We start from the raw sequence: 6377 nt of genomic DNA, 5'->3' as shown, positions 1-6377 counted from the left end.
CCCCGCCGCGTGCCTGCACCGCTAAGGGAAATGGTGCTGCTAGTCCTTGTGTCTGACGTAAACCCCTATAAATCTCCCGACCAAAGGCGACGGGCTCGTGCTGCCTGCCTTTGGCATGGGACATTTTCCTCTTTTCTCTCTGTCTTTAAGGTGGAAGCAATAATGTGCTTCAGTTTTGTTTTTTTTATACCGAGACAACGCTGTCCTGCCGAGATGGAGCAAGAAACGCTCCTCTCTGGTCCTTGTGGTCCCAGGGAGAGGAGGGCAGTGGTAAGCACAGCAGCCTGAGTCGGCTTTGTCTCTGGATAAGCCCTGGCAGGGAGCTGGCACCGGGGACATGCAGCCCTTGGGGCACGACGGGCCTCACGGAGGAGTAGAGGAAGCCTTGCTGACGAAGAAGATGCGGAGGGCTGGGAAAGCTGGTCCACTCCTCGCAGCCCTGCTCCTTCCCACCAGCCCCACAGGAGATACCATCTTGGGGCCGCACCTAGCGGGATGGGAATGACGGCGCAGGTGACACCACCGCGGGGATCCCTGAGGCGACGAGATCACCCTGCTGGAGCAGATGTCGCCCTGTTTATTAAGTGTGCTGGTGACAGGAGAAGTTCTTGGCCCGAGTTAGCTGAGCACCGACAAACCTCTTCTTTCAGTTTCCTGAACACGCGTGCTGAGGAGCTGGAGTTAACCGGAGCAGACGCCGTGCCCTGAGAAACCCCCGCCCCGCAGCTCGGGGGGCTCTCAGGGCACAACCCCACCAGCAGCTACATCATCTGCTTGCCAGCAAGCAGCAACGCTAGGCCGGTTTGTCCTTCACTTCACACCGAATAGTTACTGGGAATTCCCAATTACTGTGACGGTTTGTTCGTGTCTTCATATATTGCATTCGATAGCGCGGGCGATGGTAAGAACGTTGCATGTCTGTCCTCTTTTCTGCTTTGGAGCATACGTGAACCTCTGAAGATTCAGATGAAGAAGCAGCAGTTTCTGTTTCTCTTTCTTTTCACCTGTGATTGCCTCAGAAATACCCCTCACGCCAAGGGGGCAGGTCTTCCCCGCTGCCGCCTCCGTCCCCATGAGCAGCGGGTGCGTGGGAGCGATGGCCCACAGGCGAAGGCTGGGGCCGCCGCAGGAGCGCGGAGGCAGGAGCGGGTCTGCCGGGGGGGCGAGGACGAGCCCCTCGGTCTCCTCCCCGCTGGGGCAGGGCCGGGGCAGGGCCGGGCAGGCGGTGTCCCGCCGGCGGGGCGGCTCAGTGCAGCAGGTCTCTGCAGGTCCACCTCCACCCATGGGCGCTCGCACGCCCCAGGCTCGGCTCCCGATTTCCCATCGCGCGTCCTGCCCTTCGTCATGCCCTTGTCTGTAGCGCTGGGTGCAGAAGACCTGACAGACAAATCTGGGCTGGACCTGCCCCGTCGCTACGGGGATCAGAGAGGGCTGGCGTGCCGCAGGGGGGTGTGAGGTTTGGCAGACGTGGTGGATGGCAATGGCCCCAGAGCTTCCACATAAGGAAGCCCAGACCAGCATGAGGACCTCGCTCCTGTCCTCTGGCTCTAGGCACACGTCTGAGGGAGCTTGTGCTGGCAGAGAAGTTGTGTTTTTATCGCTGTCTCAATACGAAATAGGCTGTGTTGTGACTGGGCTGCGGCTGACGGCTTTGGCTCTGGCAAGTAAATTGTGAGGCTGCTTGTGGTGGTTGGTGGGGCCGTGCTGGGTCCTCACACGTGGGCTGTCTGCGGGTGGACAGGCCTGAAATGGAGCTGGCTTTTGGAGCAGGGCTTCCTCCACCTGTCCGGGGCCAGGGAAGGACCGAGTGTGCCCAGCGGTTGCGCTTCCAATACGAAAACCTCAGGGAGCGCATCCATCATGGCCAGTGGGGTTTGGTGGCTTTTGGCCAGGGCCAGACTCCCAGATACTACCATGGGCAGCACTGGCAAGGTGTGCGATCCCAGGGCGTGGAGTAAAACACCTACATTGCAGGCAAGCTTGAACCATTCTGCTATCGAGCATGATTTTATCAGCCCATTCCTCTACTCTGCTGCCAAGGTTTATGAAGTTGCACCTAAACTGGGGGGTCTGGGTAGCACATCCAGCAGCATCCTTGATGTGGCAAGGTGGCAGGGCAAGGGCATTGGCAACGGTAATAGCAAGATGGTGCTTCCTTCAAAACCAATGTCAACGGGCCAAATCGGACATGTGTGACCGTATCCCTTTACAGTGCTGCAATGTATAGCTTATACTAAAGGTGGACCCTCAGCTACTTCAGACAGCTGGAAGGTTCCCCGGGAACAAGAGAGATGTGGCAAGCGAATTTAGGACTGCCAGATGCATGGAGATCCCCAGAGCATGCAGAGATTTCAGCGAGGATTCACTTGCTAGTAGTGCATGTGTTGCTGCCAGCCTGGTGTGATACTGCAGAACATGTGCTGACTTGATTTGTTGTGCTTTTACATTGCTGGAGTAAGAGGGCTACTAAGCTGTCTGTTGGAGGTATTTTGTCACATGAATTTTATGGACTGTGGTAAATAAGTGTTGATGTTTTGCTGAATTAAAATTGAATTTAAATGTAACCCTAGTTTCTTGCCAGTTGGGGTCATGTGGCACTGTTAGCCTGGCTTGTGGAGACTGCCTGCAGTTCTATTTATTTAGTAAAATATTTTGGCAAAGCTGTGGCATCCTGTTTCCTTGCTGTAAGCAGAGAGAAAAAAGTAGTTAAAGAAGCACAGAACTCCAGTACAGTCACAAGGTTACCTTTAGGAACAAGTTGCTGGCTACAGCTAGAAGCTAAATGAGATTTTTACAAGTCCAGAACAAGTTGCAAACAAAACCACAGAGCAAAGTAATCCCCTCAGCAAAGAGGAACTTTAGGAAGCTGAAGTGCCAGGAATGAATGCACGCAGGATCAGTGCCGGTGAGAGCTGCAACCTCACTTACCCCTGTTTGTCCCTCTCCTGAGGCATGCGATGCTCTGCAGTGCAGGGGTGGAGGGTGAGAGGGACAGGCTCGCCGTGGTGGGGTGCAGGACAGCTGAAAGGAGCAGAGCTGCACCTCTTCCCTGCGTTTTGAAGGTGATGCTACCCGTGAGGCAGTTTCTTTGCCCGCTTGACTGCAGCATTTCCATGCTGGGTATGCTGAGTAGGAGACTGCCAGGCTCAAAGGGACAGAATTTATTATTTTCTTTAAATATAAGAAATCTATTGTTACATCCTCACTGCAAGGGCTCAGTGTGCAACCCGTGGCTTTTTGGGAACACTGACCCTTCCCACTGTCGCCACCGGCATGTCAGAACCCGTCTGTGGACTCTGAGCAAGGTAGGACATGGTAAATAAATACCATTACAGCTGTGCTCGCAGCTGGTGGCTATAATGCTCCTTGAAAACACAGCCTAACCCTTGGGGGATTTTACCCCCGTTGCTTCAATGGCCTGAAAAGCTTCTACGAAGCCAAGGACCTGGGCATTTGTTTCAAACCAGACAGCTTATCAGGGGCATGAATTGGTTGAATAGAAGAGAAAAGTAACTTTCTGAGCTGGTGGAAATGGCTTTGCAAAGCCTGGTACTTGCCCAGTGGAAGAGCAACCAAGTGGTCCTGCCAGCTGAGGGCTGGCGGTCGCATAGGCAGTGCCGGCTCCTCCTGCCCGAGCGGCCCTTCCCAGAAGCTCAGCATGGACGCCCTGATAAGCTGCCGGAGGAACTGCCGAGCACACGCTTTGCCTTCACCAGCAATTATTTCTGCAGAAGCCGTGAAAGCAGAGAGGAACTGCTTCCAAACTGCTGATTGCGCCCGATGTCAGAAACCAGCTGCACAAAGGGCTCGCCCCGGCAGGCACCAGCATCTGGGCACCTCCGGCATCAATGGTCTAGCTCTGCTGCAGGAGCCATGCCGTTCACAACTCCTCCAGAGCTCTGGGACCCCTTTCTTAGCACCATAACCCACACTCTCCTGTGAGCACCCAAGTATTTGTGGGTGTTTTCTTCAGGGAAGTGAGGCTGGGACTTGGTGAGTGAGCAACTGGTGCATCAACAGGAGCTTGAGCTTGCACCTACTCATCAGTGGAGGTTTGCCATAAATCTCCCAAAGCAAAAGATCTTCCGTGGGAAACCTGTGAAAAGGACCTGAAAGGAAAACTCAGCGCTCATCAAGCCTCTGAGGGGAGCAAATATAAGCTTGCAGGCCTGGAAAAGATGAGGTGATGAGGCAGGGGGCTGCTGTGTCCCATGGGGTGTGACGATACCCGTGGTGGGGAAGGGTGCTGCTGGCCCCGACGCTGCAAGGGCACCTGAGTGCTCGGGGGTTGTGTGGCTTTTTCATGAACAGGGCAGCAGCAGCAGGGCAAACTCTTTGTAGGAGAGTAAAGGTTTTTGCAGTCATTGAAGAGAGTGCTGCGGCCTGGGGAGCGAGGACCGGTAAAAAGGTGTTTTGTTGGGACTTGGACTTCTCCTGGGCTTGTGTTGACACCGGCAGGGCTGGAGCTCTCCCTTGGCAGGGAGCAGGGAAATGGAGGAAGCAGATGTGTTGCCATGGCAATGCAGGGAGCAGCCGCCATCGGCACAAGACTGCTTTTCTGGCGCTTTTCAGCCACGCTGAGAACCAGTCAGAGGACTCTCTGCCTCAGGTGCTCTGGAAGGCCCACGGCCACCCACAGCCAGGCGAGCACCCCTCACCCTGGGTGAGGTGGTGGCTCGGGGTGGCTGCAGCCCTTATACCAACGGCCAGACCCAGGCACTGGGCTCCCACTGCCACCCCCCAGCACTAGGTTTGCCACTGGGACACTTGGGGCTTTCATTAAAAAAAAAAAAAAAAAAAGCCTGTGTTTACTTAAACTTCTTTGCTTTCCAGCTTTGCAGCTCTGATTCCCATTAGGTAGGCTTCAAAGGTCCTCATTCATAAGGGTGCAGGAGGCTAAGTCATGCTCTCTGAGGGAAGTTACACCTAAAAATGAAAAATGTGACTGCCCAAAATCGCAGATTTTAGACCAGATTGTTTCTGTGTCCCAGGTCTTGCAAAATATTTACTGATAAATTTTTTTTTCACAAAAAAATCAGATTCCTTTAGCGGGCCAGTAGATGACCAAAGTGGTGACTTTCCCAAAGCCTGTCTCCCCCTCGTGCTCCTGGCACCCCAAGGCTGGAGCACAGGGCACCAAGGGTCCCCGTGCATCATCTCACCAGAGAGGGCAACAAGCCTTAAAACGCCAGGAGCGAGGGCTGTGTGGCAGAGGGCAGGTGAGGCCACCTGAGGTGCGCCCGGTGTCACTGACAGCTCTCCTCTCCACTGCTGCAGGTGTGCTCAGTCCTGCCAGGAACCGGTCCTGTCTGTCTAAGTCTTTGGCCGAGGATATTTTAAACAGGCATTAGAGGGTGAGTAATAATGGCTGACTGAACTAATCAGTAGGCTCCAGGGGTAGGATGTTCAGTGGTACAGTTAGGTGCCTCTGCCTTGGACCTCTGGGGTGGCTGCTTCCCCCTCTTTCGGCTCCTTTCTGCGTCCTTTGGCTGAAGGTGGAAGGTGAACAGTAATGATGTGATGCTTGGTCCCAAGCAGCTAAAAGGAGGTGAGAAGATCCCTACCCAAACGACTTACAGTCGGATACTGCCGTCCCTGGTGTTCAAGGGTGCTTGATCCCAGCAGTCGGGTGTAACCCTCTATGCAGCACAGGTCAGCTGAAAACTTCTAGCCAGGATTTTGGTATGTGCTGAGACACTATCCAAACAAAAGTGAGCAATGTCCCTCCAAGTCAATAATTAATAATGTGTGTGTGGATGTTTTCCCTTGACAACAGCACAGTCGAGCTTCAGCCTTATCTAAATCTGTGATGGTTTAACCCCAGCCAGCAACTAAGCACCACGCAGCTGCTTGCTTACTCCTCCCCCCTCCCAGTGGGATGGGGAGAGAATCGGGAAAAAAAGTAAAACTCATGGGTTGAGATAAAAACAGTTTAATAACTAAACTAAACTATAATAATAATAATAATAATAATAATAATATAACAATAATAATAATTGTAATGAAAAGGAATATAACAAAAAGAGAGAGAGATAAAACCCAAGAAAGACAAGTGATGCACAGTGCAATTGCTTATCACCTGCTGACCGATGCCCGAGCAGCGATCTGCCCCTCCTGGCCAACTCCCCCCAGTTTATATACTGAGCATGATGGTCTATGGTATGGAATATGCCTTTGGCTAGTTCAGGTCAGCTGTCCTGGCTGTGCTCCCTTCCAGCTTCTTGTGCACCTACTTGCTGGCAGAGCATGGGAAACTGACAAATCCTTAACTTAGGATAAGTGCTACTTAGCAACATCGGTGTGTTATCAGCAATATTCTCACACTAAATCCAAAACACAGCACTGTACCAGCTACTAGGAAGAAAATTAACTCTATC

Source organism: Aquila chrysaetos, chromosome 12 (assembly GCF_900496995.4).
Source record: "Aquila chrysaetos chrysaetos chromosome 12, bAquChr1.4, whole genome shotgun sequence".
NCBI lineage: Eukaryota > Metazoa > Chordata > Aves > Accipitriformes > Accipitridae > Aquila > Aquila chrysaetos.
Note: the sequence above shows the minus strand (reverse complement) of the source record.